Source organism: Copadichromis virginalis, unplaced genomic scaffold (genome assembly GCF_057382275.1).
Source record: "Copadichromis virginalis isolate Kocher_CV1m ecotype Utaka unplaced genomic scaffold, C_Virginalis_male_GT1.1 unmapped_scaffold_1, whole genome shotgun sequence".
NCBI lineage: Eukaryota > Metazoa > Chordata > Actinopteri > Cichliformes > Cichlidae > Copadichromis > Copadichromis virginalis.
Window position 1 is genome coordinate 6,507,980 of NW_028188589.1, and position 23,300 is coordinate 6,531,279.

The 23,300-nt window shown below is 43.6% G+C and overlaps 1 long non-coding RNA gene across 1 annotated transcript in view; it reads left to right on the forward strand.

Annotated features, from left to right (window-relative positions):
• Positions 1-23,300, forward strand: part of LOC146679680 (uncharacterized) — a 246,169-nt gene that overhangs the window by 39,964 nt on the left and 182,905 nt on the right. The window lies entirely within an intron of this gene.

The window sequence follows — 23,300 nt, forward strand, 5'->3', positions numbered from 1 at the left end:
GTTGTTGATCAATGGTCATGAGAATTTGCATGATTAAGATGAAGGAACGGAGCTCAGCCCCAGTGGGCTGGTTTCAGTCATTATGCAAATGTCCTGTTTATAAGATTGAAACCTGCAGTCAGCTGAGACTGAAGACGTCACCTGATGATGACGAAACGTTTCTCCCACAAAACGCTGCGTCCAGATGAACAGAACCAACTTTTGGAGACTCGTCTCTTGTTCTGACTCACAGTTTTGTGTCTCTTGCAGCTGTTTCATCGGGCATGTTTGTTGTGACCCAGAGTCCAGATGTTTCTGTCATGGAGGGAGAGACCGTAAGCATCACCTGCTGCTGGACAAGAACGTTTGAAAGATTCAGAGTGGCCTGGCTGAAAAATCAAACAATAATTAAGAGAGAGACCAACGCAAATCAAGCTCCAAGTGTCTGAAAAAGGAGGCAAAGACTCATCTTTGAACATTTCAAACATCAGAGGATTCAGGAACACACATCTGTAAAGTGACTGTGGAGATTCCATCTTTAACTGTGTCTAAAGGAAATGGGACCATCATCACAGTCAGAGAGAAGACGGTGAATAACAACAACAACAACCACACAGAATCCAGTGAGTGAACACGTTCAGTTTGGTGACCAACACGCCTCCAAAATATGTCAACGTCACCTTTTACAGATTAAACGCTGTCACATGAAAGTCTAGTCTGTCACGTGTCTGTGCTGTTACCGTACACGTGGCAGCCTTTGGTCGTCTGAAGGGACGATTAATAAACATTGAATCCTCCAAACCAGAGCGATGAAACTACCTGAACGTCTGTCAGCTGAAAACCTTCAAACTTACAGACGTTTGTGACGACTGGCTTAGAAAAAACTTTACAAACTTGTTCAGCGTTTTTGGTTTTGTTTTAAATTTATGTGATGATTCCAAAAACACTGCTGATTAAAAATGAATGATTGACTTTTGACTGATTGTCTCATTTAATGAATTCATTAATACTTATCATAGTAAACTCCTCTGGGTTACCATAGTAACACGACCAGTAAAGATGCTTTGGCATGCAGACTGGAGCAGCAGGGATCAAACCACCGACCTTTCTATTGTCAGGTGACCTGCTCCACCTCCTGAGCCCCACTTCTCATGACAAATGACTTCCTTTTCTTTTATTCTCACTGACACTTGAGGATTGATCATGTTTGATTAGAGCTGCTGCTTATTCTGCAGCCACAGGATGTGCCGAGGCTCAGGGAGGGGCAGCCATGTGACCAGTTCGGCTGAGAGAAAGAAGACATCAAAGACGTGCTGTGGAAGAGCCAGATATGAATAATAACTCATGATTAAACATGTAGAGGTGTATTAACACACAGTGAGTGAAGAAGAAACACCCAGTGCATCATGGGAGTCCCCCAGCAGCCTACACCTATTGGGTGGATGTTACATGTACAAGATTCAAACTTGTGATTTGAACGAAATAATTTCATGTTTCTGTGGTGAACATAATTAAATCATGGAGCATCTGCATGAAATTCAGACACTTAATTCTTGTTCTTGTTGAGATGACAGGATACAATCTAGTCAGAGTGGTTCGTTACCTGGACTCACGAAGTTCACAAGATCACATTAGATGTCAAACTGCAGGAAAATCACTGGAGTTTTCAGCAGCAGACAACTACGCCCACAACAACAGATTTCTTTGAGTGTAACTAAGGGAGGATTCAGGGTCACCTGGTCCAGCCCTAACTATATGCTTTAGCAAAAAGGAAAGTTTGAAGCCTAATCTTGAAAGTAGAGATAGTGTCTGTCTCCTGAATCCAAACTGGAAGCTGGTTCCACAGAAGAGGGGCCTGAAAACTGAAGGCTCTGCCTCCCATTCTACTTTAACCCTTAGATGCACACGTGGGGTCAAAAATGACCCCAGGGGTTGTTTTTCTCCAAAATCTTTAAAATGCAAAGTTGTAATATATTCATATTCCAGGTATTCCTCATAAAATATGTTTGTAACATGAGGCCATTTGCATTTTTATTTATTTTTTCATTAATTAAAAAAATGCAGTTTTTGTATCACTACCCCACTCTTCCACAAGTGGGGTTAAAAATGACTCCAAGCAGTTCCTATGGAATCTTCTATGAAACTTTCATTCTTAGCAACTCTGACTGTTCCTCTTACTCTTCTGATGGATCAAGAATTAATTTTTGCACAGTAACGTACATGATTTATAGTCAGGGCTGCACATAAGTGGTCCACAGGTGTGCATTCGCTGTCAAAATATGAGCATTCCCGGAAATTCAGAGAATACACGCTTCTTTTGCGGTGGAGGAACACCTGTCACGGTCCTGGGTCTCCTGACCCAGCGTTTTTAGTTCTTTGTGATGTTTGTATTTTTGTACTTGTGTAAGTTATTCTATGGTTTCTAGTTTCGATCCCTTGCCCTTCATGTTGCTCTGTGTCCCCTCTGTTCTGTGTAAGTCTGTGTCTGCATGTTTGAGTTCCCATCTGTGCCCTCCTTCTGTGTCTCATTCCCCTCGTTACTCCCCAGTGTATTTAAACCCTGTGTTTCTCTGAGTCAGTGTCGCGTCGTCTCTCTTGCTGTGTGTGATTCTCCCCGTGTCTTCTGGTATGTGTTATAATTAGCATTTCCCAGTTTAGTTTTGTATTGCTTGTGTTCTGTTTTCCAGCAATAAAGCTGTGCTTTTGAGTTCAAGTTCTGTCCCCGTGAGCTTGCGTTTGGGTCCAATCCCTGCCTGCCACACAGCGTTTCATGACAGTACGACGTGACCACAACATGGACCCAGCAGACTTACCCGGGGAGAGCGATCTGATACGTGTCCAACGCCTAGTCGAGTGGATAACCCACACTTCAAATACACGGGCAAAGATTGTGGGAATAAATGCTATCGAAGCAATCCTCGGAGGAAATTCCCATCTCCGCCAGGTCAGAGGATGTGTGGACTTATTGGCCAATGTGAATGAAGCCCGGGAGGCTCGGAAAAAATCAGACTTGGCCCAGCAGCAACAGACAACAGCCACCCTGGAGCAGCCACGTCAGCCACACCGGCCGGATGTGGTTTTGCCCGGCCCTTCGGCGCCGTCTGCGAGGAAGAAACGACGATCACGCCGCCAGCGCGCCACCCCACAGCCGGACGTTCGGACTTGTACATCGCCGGCTGTGGTGAGTAAGGACTCTTTTTCTGTGTCGAACCGTGGGACTATTCGTTCAGGGGTTGTGTTTTGTGCTACGGATGGTAATGTGAACAGTTTATCAGCTGCCCAGCCTCCTGAAGCTCTCTTAGCTGCCCAGCTACAAGCTGCGTCTCCTGTGTCCCCGCTAGCACAGCCATTAACTCCACCACAAGCTCCATTTTCACCTCTACCATCGCTTCAGTCATCAGTTCGGTCTGCCGCTCAGTCACCCTTAGCTCCATCTTCCACACTACCACCTGTTTCTCTTCCGCCACAACCATCACTACACTCAGCCATTCAGGCTGCTACTCAGTCAATCATTCAACCTATAGCCCTGCCATTAAGACACTCTGTAGCTGAGCCATTAGCCATCCAACCCGCAGCCAATTCAGCTGCTCCTCCACCCGTTACACCTCCACCACAACCGTCACTGCAGTCTCCAGTTCAGTCCCCTGCAGCTCAGCTTTCCCCAGTGCAGTCTCCAGTGTCTCCAGTGTCCCCAGTGCAGCCTCCCTTAGCACAGTCATCCACTCAACCACCAGCACCACAACCGTCACTACCTCTAGTTCATTCCCCTGTGAAGTCATTAACTCCACCACCTACTCCACTCTCACCACCACCGTTACTACAGACATCAGTTCAGTCCCTGTGCAGTCATTTACTTCTCCACCATTAGCAGCTCAGGTCCCCGTGTGTCCAGCAGCTCAGCTCGCACCTGAACCTTTGGCTCAGTTCCCCGTAGCAGTGCAGTTTTCTAGCCAGCTTAACGTTGAGCCCGGGGTCCCAATTCTCTCTGGCTCTACATCAGCTCCTGCTGGAAGCTCGGATGAGCTCATCCAGCACTCCGTGGCTCCCGTGCCGCCATCTACCTCGTCCGCTGGGGGTTCCAGTGAGCCCAGCCAGCACCTCCTCGTCTCCGCTGGAGGGTCCGAGGGGCCCGTTCAGCCTCCTGTCTCCGCTGGAGGGTCCGAGGGGCCCGTTGCTCCACCAGCGTCATCAGCTTCAGCGTCGCCTGGTCCAGCTTCTGCTTTGGCTTCGTCAGCCTTGTCTGGTCCAGCCTCCTCCGAGCCTTCATCCACGTCTGGTCCTGCCTCGCCTGGTCCTGTGCCCACCGAGCCTCGGCCAGTATGCCTGACACTTAAGAACCGCCGCTGCCTTCCGTGCGGCCGGCCCCTGAACTGCTCCGTCGTCTCCTTCGCCGTTGCTGTCCGCATAGTCGGCCCCCTGAACTGCCCTGTGTTTGGGCTGTTTTCTTGGGCTCCGGTGTTTGCTGTGCTCCGCTTTTGTTATATAAAGTAACACGGCTGCTATGAGGCCAGCTAGGATCCCTGTGGCCCTACAAATGATCCAGGACGGATGGGATGAAGAGCCCATTGGAGGCATTGACTCAGAATCTCACATCTAAGATATAGAGGAGCCAGACTATTGCCCCCCCCCCCACTGAACAAGGCCAGTCAGATACAGAGGAGTCCTCTGAAGAGGAAATAAATATTGAGTCTAACAGAATGAGCCCCTCTTACTGCTCTAGCCACAATATTCTGAATTAGTCGGCCAGGGCTTGCACCTGGGTTTAGTACTTTCTCCCCAGTAAATGCATGGAAGATGTTCATGTCTGATAATTTAATAGAAGAGGTGCTGTCATACACAAACATGGAGGCACAAAGAGTAGCCACAGACAGGGGAAAGAGTGGAAAAATGTAATCAAACATAAGCTCCTGGCCTTCATTTGATTGACCATTCTTGCAGGAAGTGAGAAGAACTGGGATGTACCAGTCGGTGTGTTTTTTGGGAGTTCTCTGCATAACCCATTGTACAAGGCCACTATGTCAATTCAAAGATTTAAAGATTTCGCCCTTTCTTGCACTTTGAGGACAAGAGGACCAGAGCCTACCGACTGAAAACAAACCACATGGCAGCTTTCTGCTACATATGGGACCTGTTCCTGGTCAACTGCAGGCAGAAATTCATCCACAGTGATTGTGTTACAGTGGATGAACAACTTGTGCCTTTCAGAGGGAAGACCCAGCTTCTGCAGTATAGGCCGAGCGAGCATACAAAAGTGATACAAAAACTGAAAATTAATGAAAAAATAAATAAAAATGCAAAGGGCCTCATGTCACAAACATGTTTTATGAGAAATACCTCAAATATGAAAATATTACAACTCTTCGTTTTAAAGATTTTGAAGAATAACAACAGAGTTTATAGCAAAATGCATTGTTTCTATTTGGGGTCATTTTTGACCCCACTCGTGGAAGAGTGTAGGTATTGGTAGGTTGTGCATCCAAGGGTTAAATACTCTAGGAACAACAAGTAGGCCTGCAGTGTGAGAGCAAAGTTCTCTAATAGGGTGATATGGTACTATAACAGGGGTCCCCAACTCCTGGACTCCGGTCCAAATCCAGACCCCAAGAGGATTTTGTCCGGATCACAAAGCAGTTTCTCATTTACCGTGTAGTTGGATAGTTTCTTCCTGCCGGCTGCCGTGGCGGACTTTTGAACTGCCGCGACACGCAGCTATGCAGGTTAGCATCATGCTGGTCCACTCTCCCAGCCAGCTGTTGGCGGTAATGCACCACCAACTGCCAATAAAACGACAAAGAAGAACAAGCTATGTGGGTATGTGAGTTGATAGGTTACTGTCTTGGGCGCTTGCGCTTGCTGAGTGGATGAGTAAAAGAAGATGGGTTTGTCAAAAATACTTATAAAGTTATAAAGAGTGGAAATCTGAAGAGCTGTTATGAAATCAAACATAAGAACTTCAACCAAAGCTGTGCGCCTGGGTCTGACGGTAGAACAAGAAGAATAAATGAGGTATGAGCGGCTACACGGCTGATAACAGTCTGTGACAGCACAACAGCATACGAGTGTTCACTGTGAGCACGGTGGACTTTAGGAGGACACAAAAAGACTTTCACTGACTGGAAAATGATAAAGAGTGAAAGGAAGCTGCAGCAGAAACACTTTTTAGTTTGGAAGAGAAACAATGTAACACTTTTAGATGGAAACAAAGTAAAGTGCAACAATTTACCTTCAATAAAAAATAAATTACATCCTTAATAAAACTATAAACATTTGAACCGTTTGATACTGAAACATAAAATGAAATAAACTCCATAAACAATCAAAATGAATTCAAACTGATCAGCAACATTAACTCAGGAGCACAATATATGAAACACTTTAACCTACAAAACAAAAACGAATCAAACAGTTTGTGCTGATTTCTTTCTTTGATCAAAATAACAAAGTCAGCATTAATGGCTCCGACGAGCACGTTTTGCAGTGCACAGCTTTTCAAAGCAGCTTTGAAGCAGGATCCTGCAGCTCTCAGCTCCTGCTCAGTGTTTAGCTGGGACCTGGACTTGGTCTGCAGCAGCAGCAGAGAAGCCTCACAAAGATGAGACTAAAGGAAGAAGAACGCCCAGAGCCTGCTGCCCTCAGAGTGGATACTGCTTCTCTACACTCAGCCAGAATCCACTCAGTGTCTGTGATGTGAACTGCAGTCTCAGTGTGGAGTCAGACGTCAATGAACTGGTTCTGCTCTGCAAAGCTGAAACCAGTTGGAGCTGGTCATGCTGGGAACTGTTTTCATGGAAGTCCTTTTAAAAGTATCCCATCAGTGATGAAATATGCTGCTTGATATATGGAGTCACTGAGGCGGCATCATCATCAGTAGTGTCAACAAATTCATGCAGGTTCTCCAATGAATCTGTGTCTCCTTCATCGAGTCTCCTGCCCCACACTGCAAGCTTTCAGTGACAGAGCTGATCTTGTGACCTGAGGGAGGTTTTTATCTTTCCCTTGAAGCTGTAGATTTACTTCATTTCCAAATATGTCACTCAGGTAGGCCAGTTTTGCCAGGAAGCTCTCATCACTAACTCTGCGACTTCATACTTGTGCTCCTGCTCCAAAAACATCTGATCTGCTCTCTGAGCTCAAAAACTCAGGACAAGACTTTTCCTGGTGACAGCCGCCTGGCTTCACTGTGAAACAGCACAGCTTGATGTTCGGCTCCATCTCCTCACAGACAGCAGAGACACTCTTGTTTTTACTGGTCTGGTCTTTATAAAACCGACTACACCAATAATTTCAGTCATAACCTCACTGAATTCAGAGGAAAGCTGCTCTCAGTGTGAAACACTCCAGCAGAGGGCGCTGTTAAGTCCTTATTGTAACACAGTTACTGTGTGCAGTTAGACTTCATACATAATCTGCACTTATTTCCATCAGACATGCTGTCAGGAAATGATTGGTTTCTATTGATTCTACTTCCTGTTGACTCGTTTGATGACAGTGAAACAATCACAGCTGATTGTGTGATGATGTAAACTGTCACTGTTACATTCAGTGTGTGTGACATAATGTTAGTGCAGGCTGATAACAGCCTGGTTCTGTTAGAAACACATGAACGTGTCCATAGATCAGTGTGTGTTTAACATGAGAGCTTCAGCCCTGCTGATGTGTTAAATAAAGACATGCAGGAAAACTGATGAGACTCTGAAATAACTCTTTATATTTATAATGTAACTCTGCATCAAAAGAACAACAAAGGATCCCAGACAGGTTTCTGTGAACAAAGACCATTCTGATGTTTCTGTGTTTCTAACACTTTGACATTATTAGTAAACAGACTGCAGTGAGCAGCATTTATAAAGAGCTTCTATATAAAGATATGACAGCTGTTTGACAAGTTTATCACTCTGTGTTTGGACCTGATCAGTCCAGCTGTTTACTTGAAACATGTTCATTTACCTGTTCTGTTATATTCATGTTCTTGTCTCTGTTGAAAACACATTTTAATGTCCCTCAGATTTTTCTCCCAGATGAATAAATATAAAAATGACACAAACTGACTGCAGCTACTTTTTGTCCTTTCTGTCAAAAACCTTCATGTGACTCATGAGAGACACGTTTCAGCTGTTTGTGACAGATCAGAGGCCAACAAGTCATTTATAACACTTTCCATCATTGTTTAAAGTTCTCAGTGTTTCTGTGTTGCTGCGTATAGGATCTCCCAGCATCATCACTGTGCTGTCCAATCATTGTGTGCGAGGTTACCCTTATAGTGCGATGTGTGTTTGCACAAAGAGAAGCATGTGTGTCAAATATAAATAAGCACAGAACAGAAACAGCTGCTCGTTTCTTCTGTTTAGAGTCAAGTTAGTGTTTTGTGTCTTTGTTTGAGGCCTGATGTCGAGCAGAGGTGTGTGTAACTGCACTGCTCTGTTATATGTGTGAAGTGTGTGCTTCTCTTCAGCATCATCTTTGTCACTGCTGATTCCTTTGTGTCATCATGTGTTGAGAAGAGAGAACAGTTATAACGGAGGAGCAAAAGGAAGCCCTGAAATCTGCATCAACAAGGAAGTGTTGGCTCACCAGTGATCCCAGCAGAGCCACTGGTTTGGCTCCAGTTGTTCTAGATTCAATGATGTTGTTGCTACAGATACATGTCAGCATCTTTATTGAATTTAATATGAAGCAGAAATGGTGTCATTAGGAGAAGAAGAGGAGAACAAGTCCGGCGAGGAGGCAGCAGCTCTTAAAGATGAAACAGCAGCTCAGCCCTGAGCTCAGAGAGCTGCACATGAAAAAGCTCCTCAAGCAGATCCTGTCAGAGGTTTGTCATCAACAGGAGGAACTGTTCACATCATAGGATGAAGATGCTGTCAGCTGGATGAAGAAGGTTATTTAATGCAAACGTTCACACTGAAGTCAAATTGTTGTCGTGTTGAACAGATTCATGTACTGATCGTCTCCAGAATGTTAGAAGAGCTTCAATGAATCATTAGAAACAACTTACAGCTGCACAGCTGTGTCAAACACATCTGTGTGTCATTGTGGGATTGTTGTGTTTCTACATGTGACACATGTCTAAAACATGCACACAATCTGAACACAAACAGGGACTCATGTGTTCCCACAGCCAGATGCTGAGAGCCATTTCCTTGTAGTCCTGTGTCTACATACATGAACCATTAGATGTTATTGGAATGATTGTCAGCTCTGATAGTTTCATGTGTGTTTAGCTGGACGCTGTTTGATCCTCGACATGTTTAAAGGTGTCCAGTCCTGAGACACTGGGGCTGGAAACAGCTGTGATGTCATTGGACTGTCACACAGACAGAAGTGCATGAAGTGAGCAGCCGAGGAGCCGCTGATGTTTTGGATTCAACAGCATTTGAAAGGTCGACACAGACACATTTGCACACAGAAAGCTGAATCTGTCATATGCCACAGTGAACTCACTGTTCAGTGTTTTTCAGGAAGCTTCTTAACTGCCTCTGCTGCCAAACAAGCAGCTGATGTCCTTGAGAAGAAGCTGAAGAAGTCTTCAACAACAAATACAGGAAGTGGACTTTCAAATACTAGATTCACTTTAGACTCACAGAGAAATGACTCAACCAGCTGTGTTTGACTATATGAAAGGTCAGTGTGTGTCTGCACACAGACTGTTGTGTTGGACTGTTATTCAGTTGTCTGCTGAATGTTTTCAAATGTCTGCATCTCAGCTGTGATGAGGCTGGGGGTCACGGGAGGCCACCGTAGCAGCCTCTTCAACATCATGACATCATCATAAATGCTGCTGGACTGTCTGATGGGCTGACGGTGAAAAAGCCGTCGGGAAGGAAACAGAAGACATTTCAGAGGCTGCAGCAGATTTCTTTGATTCGGGGCCTTTTTCAGCTTTATTGGACAGAGCAGTGAAGATAAGTGACAGCAAAGCAGAGAGAAAGGGGGCGTGGCCCGGGTCAAAGCCAGGCCAGCTGCTCTCCACCTCGTGGCACATGGTCACCTGCTCATCCTAGTGAGCTCCACCAGCAGCCCTTTCACACACTTTACACTGTCAAACACTGTGTGTGGACCTCAGCTAACAACAGGCTACATTTAAGTCTGGACTACATGCTTTTATATTGTTTTTATTCCATCAGCAGCTCAACATCATGAGCAGCTTTGACATAAAGACATCAAACTCAAGCTGACTTTAAACTACTTTTAATACAGGGGCTCAAAAACAACAACATCTTTATTATATATCAGGACACAAAGTCATTTCATCTCAAAGGGAAACAGCTTTATTTGGAATAACCAGCACTATCAACTGGTTTGGGATCTCCACCAGTTTCATGTCTTTGCAGCTTCTCCAACAAAGTTCCTGTAAAATCAGCATGTTTGTCTTTATTGGTTTGATAGTGATTGATTATTCAGTCCCAATCTGCTGTCATCTAAAGAACAAAATGATGTTTCTATGAGTCACAAAGCTCCAGATGTTGTCGGCTTCACAAAGAAAACAAAGAACTTAAACACAAAGTGTTTGGAGCCAAAATGTTCCCAAGCTGCTCTTTTTGAAATGGCAGAGGTACAGTGGTGTCTAACAGCACACTGTGGAAGGCAAACATGTTATTGTTGGATGAAACTTCATGAATCCTTTGTAGATTTGAGCTGTTGGAGCCTTTCTTTTCTCTTCAGGTGTACAGATGCTGAGGAGGCAGGTGAAGCAGGTGGAGCTGTTGTGATGCTGCAGAGGGTGTGTCTTAGTAACTCTGTGAGGCAGAACTGGATCCAACATTGTGGATGTGTTGATGTTGGAGCCATTAAGAGTCTCTGGCCACACTGTAGGATTTCCCTTTGATCCACTGTGGGGGCATTTTGGAGTCTGTCAGTGAAACTCTTCATGTTTGTGTTTGACTCCAGTTTATAGAAACAGAGAAATGTGTCATGCTTTTGTTCGGCCTCCACAAATACACACATTTGTTCATTGGTTGGACTTTTTGGAAGGAGACACATTGAAAACCATGTTAATAAGATCTTGTTGTTTCCTGTGGATCCGACACAGAGAGTGGACTTCAGACAGAAAGCGTGGAAGAGATTTTAGAGGCCGTGTGTGGCAACAGGAAGTTTCTGTATGTTTGCTGATCTTACATGTGGAAAACAACACGTGATGTTTGTGAAGTCCTACAATGATCATTGTTCTCACAGCATTTTGAGTGGGAACAGTTCAAACTGGGAGTAGTGGGAGTTATTTACTGATTGAAACAAGCTGAATGTTTCTGTGACGATGAAGATCAGCAGCTCAGCTGATCAATGAACTGACATCTATCAGTCGTTTCATGAGATGAAGTCATCAGCAGACATTTGTTCTGACTGTGTGATGAATGTCAGAAGGTCAGGGCTCTGCTTTAGTCACTGCTTGATGATCATTGGCTCATTGTTGAATCCAGGGGCCCAGTCTGACCTCTGACCTTTGCTGCAGGTCTTCTGTGTTATCTCCACTTTCATGTCTGATCTTCTACTTGTAGTCCTGTGTCTACATATACAGTGGCTTTCAAAAGTATTCGGCCCCCTTGAACTTTCCCACATTTTGTCACATTACAGCCACAAACATGAATCAATGTTATTGGACTTCCAGGTGAAAGACCAACACAAAGTGGTGCACACGTGAGAAGTGGAACGAAAATCATACATGATTCCAAACATTTTTTACAAATAAATAACTGCAAAGTGGGGTGTGCGTAATTATTCACCCCCTGAGTCAACACTTTGTAGAACCAGCTTTTGCTGCAGTTCCAGCTGCCAGTCTTTTAGGGTCTGTCTCTGCCAGCTTTGCACATCTACAGACTGAAATCTTTGCCCATTCTTCTTTGCAAAACAGCTCCAGCTCAGTCAGATTAGATGGACAGCGTTTGTGAACAGCAGAAATTGAAATTGAAATTGCAGTGAAGTCAGCTAGAAACTTACAGTGACGTGGACATCATGCAAAGACTGCCAGACTCTGTAATACTGCAAATGATCAGTGACTCAGGTTAACACTAAACTTTAAACGGCACCTCTGTGTCTCTGTGTGCTGAACATCTAGGATTGAGTCAGGCTGCATCAGCTGAAGCTGTTATTTGTATATATCAGTATTTTTTTATTCAGGTGTGGGGAAAATACGTAAGACTGCAGTGAAGCGATGCACCAGATGAATCCCTGGCCAAAGGTATCGTACTCAAATCAGACTACTGATCCAGCCACATCAGCCTTTTGTGAGGTCTGTTTAAAGTAGACTAAAAGTGAACTGCAGGTTCCTGAGAGGTGGACTGTGAGCACAGAAACACATGTTCATACATACAGCTGCAGCAAACTTACATTAATTTTAAATAGATTTGTTACTCTGATGTCTGTCTCTGTGTTAGTCCTCTGACAGACTGGTGACCTGTCCAGGTGTGCTCTACCTACTACTGGGACAGGTTCCAGCCTCTGTAATAGAAATGTTCTGTTATTCTCATTTAAAGTGTTTAAGTGCTTATGCATATGCTTAGTTGTGACACTGTTACTGTTCAGTGAAAGTTGCTAAAACTAGATGAACTTACTTCAGCAGTTTGAGAAAACAACTCCCTTTACAGGTGCTGATAAGGCCAAGGGCACAAAACAGCACAACCATTGATGCGTTAGGTTTCATAGCGAGACACGTGAAGTGTGGTAGGATCAGTTTGTAACTTCCTCCCTCTTCCTTGGAAGGCGTAAAGGAGGAGGAGCACGACTTCTGTGGCAGCGCTGACATGACTGAACTGTGATGTTTGATGTGTGTTGGCGCAGTAATAAATAGCTTGATCACAGCTCTTTCTGTGTTGCAGACTTTATTTAAAAAATTCCACGAAACCCCCCCCCCACTGTGAACCTGAATTGAATATTCAGAAGACATTTGTTTAAATAGTTCTACAAATCTGAGCTGTTGGTGTGTCCTTGGATTGTGTGGTAATAATATTAGAGCCTGCAATCTTTCTTACTGGATCTCTACTATGAGTCATGTTACCTGAGATTAGTTCTATGTTTACCTGTCAGCCTGGACGAATGTGCTGTGTGAAGAATGTAAATGACATCAGATCTGAACTGCTTACATCTAAGGAGCCTGTTCATATTTAATTGTAATATGAACCAATGATTTTCTGATTGATTGCTGATATATACAGTGGGGCAAAAAAGTATTTAGTCAGCCACCGATTGTCATCATTTTAGGTGGGGGAACTTGCACAGAGGTCAGTAATTTGCACCAGAGGTACACTTCAACTGTGAGAGACAGAATGTGAAAAAAAAAAAAATCCATGAATCCACATGGTAGGATTTGTAAAGAATTTATTCGTAAATCAGGGTGGAAAATAAGTATTTGGTCAATAACAAAAATACAACTCAATACTTTGTAACATAACCTTTGTTGGCAATAACAGAGGTCAAACGTTTACTATAGGTCTTTACCAGGTTTGCACACACAGTAGCTGGTATTTTGGCCCATTCCTCCATGCAGATCTTCTCGAGAGCAGTGATGTTTTGGGGCTGTCGCCGAGCAACACGGACTTTCAACTCCCGCCACAGATTTTCTATGGGGTTGAGGTCTGGAGACTGGCTAGGCCACTCCAGGACTTTCAAATGCTTCTTACGGAGCCACTCCTTTGTTGCCCGGGCGGTGTGTTTTGGATCATTGTCATGTTGGAAGACCCAGCCTCGTTTCATCTTCAAAGTTCTCACTGATGGAAGGAGGTTTTGGCTCAAAATCTCACGATACATGGCCCCATTCATTCTGTCCTTAACACGGATCAGTCGTCCTGTCCCCTTGGCAGAAAAACAGCCCCATAGCATGATGTTTCCACCCCCATGCTTCACAGTAGGTATGGTGTTCTTGGGATGCAACTCAGTATTCTTCTTCCTCCAAACACGACGAGTTGAGTTTATACCAAAAAGTTCTACTTTGGTTTCATCTGACCACATGACATTCTCCCAATCCTCTGCTGTATCATCCATGTGCTCTCTGGCAAACTTCAGACGGGCCTGGACATGCACTGGCTTCAGCAGCGGAACACGTCTGGCACTGCGGGATTTGATTCCCTGCCGTTGTAGTGTGTTACTGATGGTGACCTTTGTTACTTTGGTCCCAGCTCTCTGCAGGTCATTCACCAGGTCCCCCCGTGTGGTTCTGGGATCTTTGCTCACCGTTCTCATGATCATTTTGACCCCACGGGATGAGATCTTGCGTGGAGCCCCAGATCGTGGGAGATCATCAGTGGTCTTGTATGTCTTCCATTTTCTGATGATTGCTCCCACAGTTGATTTTTTCACACCAAGCTGCTTGCCTATTGTAGATTCACTCTTCCCAGTCTGGTGCAGGTCTACAATACTTTTCCTGGTGTCCTTCGAGAGCTCTTTGGTCTTGGCCATGGCGGAGTTTGGAGTCTGACTGTTTGAGGCTGTGGACAGGTGTCTTTTATACAGATGATGAGTTCAAACAGGTGCCATTCATACAGGTAACGAGTGGGGGACAGAAAAGCTTCTTACAGAAGACGTTACAGGTCTGTGAGAGCCAGAGATTTTCCATGTTTGAGGTGACCAAATACTTATTTTCCACCCTGATTTACGGATAAATTCTTTACAAATCCTACCATGTGAATTCATGGATTTTTTTTTCACATTCTGTCTCTCACAGTTGAAGTGTACCTCTGGTGCAAATTACTGACCTCTGTCATCATTTTAAGTGGGGGAACTTGCACAATCGGTGGCTGACTAAATACTTTTTTGCCCCACTGTGTGTGTGTGTATATATATATATATATATATATATATATATATATTTTTTTTTTTTTACATACATAGTTTTTTGTTGCCTTATGGTTCCAAGCGCTGTCACCAATCTTTGCATTTTGTTATTATCTCATGACACTTGTTTAATCAGCTACCATCTCTCCTGTGGACTTTTTAATGTCTACAGTCTCAGACCAACACAGCCCTGCCCTTCCCATATTAGATTCTTGATGAATGTGTGTTGTTGTTATTCAGCCTGGTTCAATGTGCCCCTTTTTAACTTTGAGCACCCGCCCCTTTAAACCTTTCTGCACAGCCCTGCACTGAACTCACTATCTTCTCCCTCTAACAGCCTCCACATGTTCTCACTGTAATTTCCCCTCATGAATGAATTTATGCTGCACTAATGTGAATGTTTGCAGGGAAATCAAACGCATTTCACACGCAGTACTCGAGCTGACTTACCTTTGTTTGAATGACGACTTGTACGCGCTGACTCCACAGATAAGGTACGAAAATATATCAGGCTACGTCTTCAGGGTTTCTACTCCACGGCCGTATTTCATACGGGTCCACATTTCCACTGCACGCTATTTTCTGCAAGTACCGCCGCTTCGCCTCTGGACGCAATCGGTCTCTATACAGTCCATTCTCTTTTGAGCTGCTTTTAAGCATCTTGTAATCGTCGTTCCAACACAGTGTGTTTGTTTTGATTCGTAGACCTCGAAAATGGTGCCGCGCTCCCACAATGCATTGCGGCGTGACGTCAACTCCAAAGCCCTATAGAACATGTTCTTTTTCATTGTCAAAATTATCAGGAATAAAGAAGAAAACTGATTCAAAACCTGTGGAACCTGCCAAAAAACAAGTTTTACTGCAAAGGATTTCTAGATGTGAAGGTTTTGTGGCTTTTTTCAGTTTCTAAAACAAACTCATTTGTACAGAAGGATATGAGGATGTATATGTCCGGTGGTGGGTTTTTTTCTTCTTGATTTAATGTATTCATTTATCTCTTCACTTAATCTTTCTTTATGTTTTTTTTTTTTTGATTTGGCATGAGCGATTTCCGGTCCTCACTCCAAGCCAGTTGGTGGCGGTAATGCACCACATGTTCTATCACAGCTGCGTCCGAGAGGACAGGAAACGTCTGTATGCGTCTGCAAACCAGGTAACTACACTCAGCTGAGCCTCTCTGCTAGTCGTTATTAGTTGGAGGGTTTTGCGTCACTTTCTCTCGGCTTGATAAAGGGCTGTATAGAAATCTCTGGTACGTAACACGTAACGTCATTTTTAGGGAGCGTCGCAGAGAAGTGAGGCTGTTTCTTTGTTTTTGTCGAGTTTTGATTGAAGACATGTTTCCAGTCCGTTTTTTACTCGTTTGTTTTTTCATTAATAACTTTACATTATCACAGAGAACAAGAAGGCGCTTTGTTTGTCACATTCACCTTATGTCTGTGAAGGTTCTCAGTCATCCAGGTCATCGTAGTCAAAGGAGCTTGCAAAGAAAAGCGTCTGGACTTCTTTAAGTTACTTGAAGACGTTTCACCTCTCATCCGAGAAGCTTCTTCAGTTCTAAGGTCAAATGGTGGAGAGTCCCAGATATAAACCTAGTGGGAGTTTCCCCCCACAGAGGGACAAAAGGACCCCCTGATGATCCTCTAATCGCCTGAGCCAAGGTGGGAAACTGGGTGTGGGTCCCAATCAGCCAGAGTTTCGGGTGTGTTCATTGTGAAACCTGGCCCCACCTTATCATGTGAATTCCTGAGGTCAGATGGCCCAGGATGTGAGTGGGCGTTAAGGCGTCTGGGAAGGATCTCAAAACTGGATTATAGATGGCAGAGAGTTGGTGTCGTAAACCCCGCCTCTGTTCAAAGATGGTTGCTCACAGTGGACATAGATGCTTCTTTCACTCCTCTTTCAAACCATCTGTCCTCTCTGTCCAAAATGTGAACATTAGCATCCTCGAAAGAGTGTCCTTTATCCTTAAGATGCAGATGGACTGCTGAGTCTTGTCCTGTGGAGGTGGCTCTTCTATGTTGTGCCATGCGCTTGTGAAGTGGCAGCCACTTGGCAGCCACAGTGATAAATGGCTGAGATGGCTGCAGCTGTACGTGTGAGGTACCTACATATTTCAAGATGAATTTGCAGAGATGTCATGTTTGGTGCTTACAGACATCACACTGCATTTTGTGATTTCGTAGCTATTGTTGTGATATTTCGGAGCTTCCCATGATCACCGTGACAGTCATTCATTTTAACATAACCTTTCTATTCCTTTCAGGGATCCTCATTTTTTTGGTGAGGAAGATCAGCAGCTGTGTCGACAGGCAACAGGTAACGGCATGCTTTTCTGTTAGTACTGTAGACCTTGGTCTGGTGCTCTTTTTTAGTTTAACACAGTATTTTCATTTGCCGAAGTGTAAAAAGCTTGTTCCAGGAGAAACAAACTGTAGTGAGTTCTGCAAAATGATTCCCACCATTGCACACTCTGTCAGCCTCCAGTGTGCCCTTTTTTTGTCCTTTAACTGAAGAAAGTCGGTAGTCAGAACATATGAGATAAGTGAGATCCTCATTTTGCCTGCTTATTTCAAGATACAACATTTTCACAAACTGCTGTAGGATAACCTTGCTATTTGTCTTTTCCAACACTTCTACATTCATCCATATTTCCTTGTCTGCTTCTTTCCAGGTGAAAAGTACCTGAAATGGGTGAAAGATTTTGTTTCCAAAAACAAAAGCATGTGCGTTCACCTGAAGAAGCCAAGTGGTGCTGACCTGTGGATAGAAGAGCTTGAGAACACCAAATACAACGGGGATGATGATGAAGTTAACGCCTGGGGAAAATTCTACCTTCCCGAGATTGTAAAAATGCAGGTTATTGGTGTGGTAAAGGGCACCTCATGTCCATGTGACGAGCTTGTGCTGATGACGTGTGAGGACAAAAAGCTGTACGGCTATGACGGAGAGGAGCTGCATCTGGTGGCTTCCAGTTTCCTGGAACTATGTGACAAAACGATAGAGTATCCAGCATCCAAGCGCTACTACAATGGAGAGGCCTTCAAAGATATGGTGAGAAGTTAGACTGCTAAGAATAAGACTGGGGATGCCTAGTGTTAGAGATCAATCACCTGAGCTTTTCTTTGTATTGTTGTGTGTTCTGTTTAGACTGAGGAGGACTGGAAAAAAGTTAAGATGAGTGATGTGGGGAGGAAACTGCAGGAAGAACATAAAAAGCTGGTAAATGAAACCCAGTCAGCGTTCGTAAGCCTAATATCATAGGTGGGTATTGGAGCTGAGTATCATCACTGATTTCTAGAACCTGTTCAATTCCAATTCACAAGGTCCCAATTAGATTCCATTTAATTCTTACTCAGAGAGTCAGAAACATTATAATTCTGATCATTTATCAGTACTGACACTTGTGAAACTTCATCAGAGGTGTGAGCATCACAGCAGATGCTTTTGTGTCAAAGTAACTGAGGATAAAACACAAAACCATGAAGCAGATTTTCCTGGCCTAGCTTTTTACAGTAGATAACCTTAAAAATATTATTCTGCAGTAGAACAAAAGCAGACGAGAACCACGACTCAACAAATGTACATTGGCTGATGCTGCTGAAGTGATTCAGAGGTTTTAATAAGAGGTTTTAATAGAGACACAGCAGAGCATTTTGCAGTTTCACTTAATTTGAAAAAAATAAATAAAATTTGGTATTGAACAGCAGAAATGAGGCTGTCTTGTCGGAAGTCATTAAAAAAAATGGCTGTAAACAACGGTAGACTGCTTCATAACAAGCAAGCGAATAATGCCAAAAACAGAGATTTGAGATGGGAAACGGTGTTCTTAAAGTACACTGAGAGAGGCAGAGAGCTGTGCTGTGTTGTTTTTCTGTGTGTGTTTTAATGGTGGTGGAAGCAAACCAGCAAAAGTAAGAGGGAATTCATGACAATGTTTATGTCAAGCGAAATGTGTCTTCTTTTGCTGCTGGTTTGGTTAGAGAGAGACAAAACGTGCAGCTTCAGGATCTGAGCAGCTTTCAGCACCAACGGCATCACAGCTCAGACTTGGATTCAGGATTAAGCCCTTTATGTTTGACTGTAGTGATTGTAGCTCTGTCCTTGTTATTAATCGCTTTAGTCAAACACAGCTATTGTTTGCTGGGATGTGTATATACTTGACAGTTTGTATCTCAGAGTTATCAAAGACACTGTGGATAATCATCAAGAGATTGTTGTTCTCTTAATAATGACCTATTTGATTGTTTGTTTTTTCTTCTTCTTACAGATTCTGGTATTTGGCCAAAAGAGAGCTTCACAATTCTTGGCTTCACCTGTGGTAGAAAAATGACTAAAGTTATGCAACACTCTCTAAAATTAAAGCTATGCAACGCTTTAACATGAATGGCGAAGGAGTGCATCTCTTTCACTGTCTCTTCCTGTCCTCTTCTCAGTCTTTGTTGTGGCACCTCTGCTATGTGTTATAGAAAGCACTTGGAATCATGTTCAATACAAAAACACCAAACTCGTGGGATTGCCCTAGCAAGCAGTTGGTAAAAACTAATTAAAACTGATATATATCAGCTTCACTTTCTAGCTGCAAAAGCACGTTTCTGCAAAAGCATGCAGTTTCCTGTCAGCACTTTTTGGCACAGAGTGTACTCAGAGTTAGGCCTTTCTTATATAAAGCAATATAATCAGCATATAAACATTTAAGATGATAAATTTAAAGCTCAACAGTAACTGCTATAAATATTATAACTACACATGTAGTGCTTTTGCTTAAGTAAATTATAGTTGGGATCATAATAAGAAAACATGTGTTTTTATTTTCTGTGTACCCTGGGTACAGACCAGTATAAATATGGGATTCTTCCCAATAAATGCTGTCTGATAATGCTTCATATTGCATTAAACACTAGATATGTAAGCAAACAAACAAAAACCCATAGAAGCCAGTTTTAATTATTAAATGTGACAATTACATGGAGATGGAAAGTAAATATGCTTATACACGTCTCTGTGATTACAGAAAATCCACACAGATGCTGTCAGAGCAGAGAATCTTTGATTTATCAGAATGATGAATGCAAATGATTTCATGAAATCTCACTCTTGTTCTGGGTTGTAAAATTCACCTGTCCAGTTAAACCGAATCCTTTGCAACACAGTTCTAAGAACCCTACCAACCTCATCCTCAGCTCTCTGCCTGTTGTCCTTTTCAGCTGAGTATTCATCCACATGTGTTTCAACTTCTCTCTCATTTTCAAGCAAATTGCTCAGGCTCTCAGCTTCAGCACAGTTACTGTTTTTTTATTATTCTCTTCTAAGTCCAAGTCTGTGAGGAGATCTTGCAGACTCTGCTTTATTTGCTCTTCATTCTCTGAGTTATTTTGCAGGACGATCTGAAAACAGTTACAGATCTGGTCAAAGTGTTGCACCTGATTATATAGTTGTTTTTAATAGAAAGTTGATCAACATGTTTGTTTCGCTGCTTGACTTATTTAACTATGCAGGACCATTGGATGCTTTTGATTTAGACATTTTAAGATAGGGGGTGAAACATGTCACAAAAATCTACAATATGTGGGGCGATCGTGGCTCAAGAGTTGGCAGCTCGTCTTGTAATCGGAAGGTTGCCGGTTCGAGCCCCGGCTTGGACCGTCTCAGTCGTTGTGTCCTTGGGCGAGACACTTCACCCGTTGCCTACTGGTGGTGGTCACAGGGTGGCTGTGGCTACAAGCTTGCCATCACCAGTGTGTGAATGGGTGGATGACTGGATGGATGTGTAAAGCACTTTGGGGTCCTTAGGGACGAGTAAAGCGCTCTACAAATACAGGCCATGTAATGGCAGAAACATTCTCTAGTGTAAATCCTGACTAGTTCATTAACTACAGATCAGTTTCAGTGAACATTATTCACAGAGGGATCTGAGTTCCTTATACCAGACTCTACAGAAACTGTAACACTGTACAGCTCTGCGACTCAACAATATGACAACAATGTAACACACACTAGAATCATCAAATAAAGCCCCACTAACCACTAGAACTAGAACTAACTAACTAGCACTGGACACTTGCATATTAGAGATTTCTACCACCATAGGAGGCGAGATATCATCCTTGAACCAGAGCATCCAGCCCTCAATTTCGGACATAAAAAGCGACGTGGCCAGGCATGATAACACTTTGACTGAACTGCAGGACTGTGCCTCGAACCACTCTGACACCATCGCCACTCTCCAGGCCACTGTGGAGCGTTTGTCTGCGGAGGTAAAGAAGTTAGATGAGAGATGTGGAGCTCTTGAGGCACTCCAGGAGGAATCATTTAAGAACTGCAGGAATACCAGAAGGCACAGAGGGACCCAAGATGACTGAGTTGGTTCACACCTGTTGGCGGAGGCGCTATCTCTCGAGGAGAAGCCACTCATCGATCGAGCACATAGAGTGAATCGCCAGCGTCCCAAACAAAGTCATCTTCCTCGGCCCATCATCTTGAGATTGCACTACTACCACATTGGTGAGGAAATTCTGCTGAAAGCTGCAGAGAACAAGAACCTGATGTATAAGGGTTTTTAAAATAAACATCCTCCCAGATTTCCCTCCCTCTGTTGGAAACGCAGAGCCGCATTTGCAAATATGAGAGGAAGACTACGTGGGATGACCGGCGTCAGGTACAGACTGCTATACCCTGCAAAGCTGTTAGTGACCCATGGTGATGTGAGGAAAAGCTTTACCGATCCCAAAGAGACCGTAGACTACGCGGAGAAGCACCTCTCCCACCCACCTTCAAATGTATTAAAAGCAAGGATATATCTATATGTCTAACGCTGACACAGCACTGTGTTTCTTCTTTTCCCTTTATATTCCATGTAAAGGTGAATATGGAGCGTTTATGGAGCTCGTTTATTGACCAGCTGTCAGTTAGAAGGTAAGAGTTACTAGGTTAACAGAGGTTAGCAGTAACAGTACGGGGAAGTATATTGTGTTGTTCTTTTGTTGTTTTTTATTTTATCCTACTTTACTTTGTTATTTGGATTTTACCTGTTGTGAGTGCTTCCCGTAATTCTCCTTTTTCTTGCGCCGCTGCGGCCAGAGTTCACAACATTACATATTTTTGTATCTATAAACAGGAAGCTGACACTCTCCAGACTTTATCAAAGGTGTGAGCGTCACAGCAGAGGCCTTTGTGTCAACGTAGCTGAAGACAAAACACAGAAACACATGAAGGAGATTTTCCTGGCCTGGATTTTATACAAATATTCTGCAGTACATCAAAAATGAAAGAAAACCATTAGTCAACATATGAACATCACCTCTGAAGTTACAGAGCTTTGATTGGAGACACAGCTGAGCGTTTTGCATTTTGCATAATTAATTACATAATTAATTATGTAACCATAATTAAATGGTTACATCATCTTTAAAGTCCCCAGAGATCAGGAAAAGGGCCTGAGGGTGCTGTGTTTGGAGTCTGCTGGTTACAGTGTGCAGGACCTCACAGGCTGCTGCAGCGTTAGCAGAGGGCGGGACATACACAGCTATCATAATCACGTGTGTAAACTCTCGTGGTAGATAGTACGGTCTCATGCTAACCGCTAGCAGCTCAATGTCCTTACAGCGTAGCGTCTCTTTGATAGAGAAATGCCCAGAGTTACACCATCTATCGTTCACAAACACAGCCAGACCCCCTCCTCCCTTCTTACCACTCTCCGCTGTTCTGTCATAAGAGGCTCACCAGCTAAAGCAGCACACCTGGGTCTCCCAGCCTATTAAAAGCAGCCCTTTGCTTCACCTGCTTCACTAAACATTATTATTTTAAGCAGAGTGGTGTGATTTATGTAGGCATTGCTGTGTGACAGGATGACTTTTCTTGCACACCCACCAAATGAGGGCGCACATGCTTCCACGCCCACTGGTGACTGCACACATCCTTTCAAGGAAGCATTTCATTCATCCCTAACAAATGGAACAAAACACTGTGCAGCGTGTTCAGGTTTGAACGTGGCCCTGGCCTCTCTCTGCATCCACCTGGCACATGCAACACACATCCACTCCCTGCTGAACTGCTTGTATTTGATGTGTTGAAGTTTTGGTAAAGTTTGAATAAATTCCACTTTATTTATAGGAACATTTCATCTGTGGACTCCTGCTTCCCCTCTCCTTGAGCCAGTTTGTGACGGGAACATGACATAAGAAAAGTAATTTATCCCTTTTTGATTCTGTGTATCTGGCGCTCATCCAGTGAGTTCACACTTGGCAGAAACAGACTGAATTTGTCTGGAGAACTTTGGCTTCAGCCAAGTTAGATAAACACACTGTGTCTCTGTCAAAACAGCAGTGTAGTTGTGGCACCCCTGTGAGGGAATGACCACATGAATATTATTTTGTGTAAAACACTCATGTAACGGGACATTTTTCATTGCTATATGTATTTATTTTCAGTTTCTTTAAGAGGATAGAAAATCCATGTAACAGGGATTCATTTTATGTTAGAAAGCAGTGAGGGCGGAACTTTGGTGCTTGCTCCGGGGTTTCGGGGAGCAGTAAGTGGAGCCCACCTTCCGCTGCTTCCTC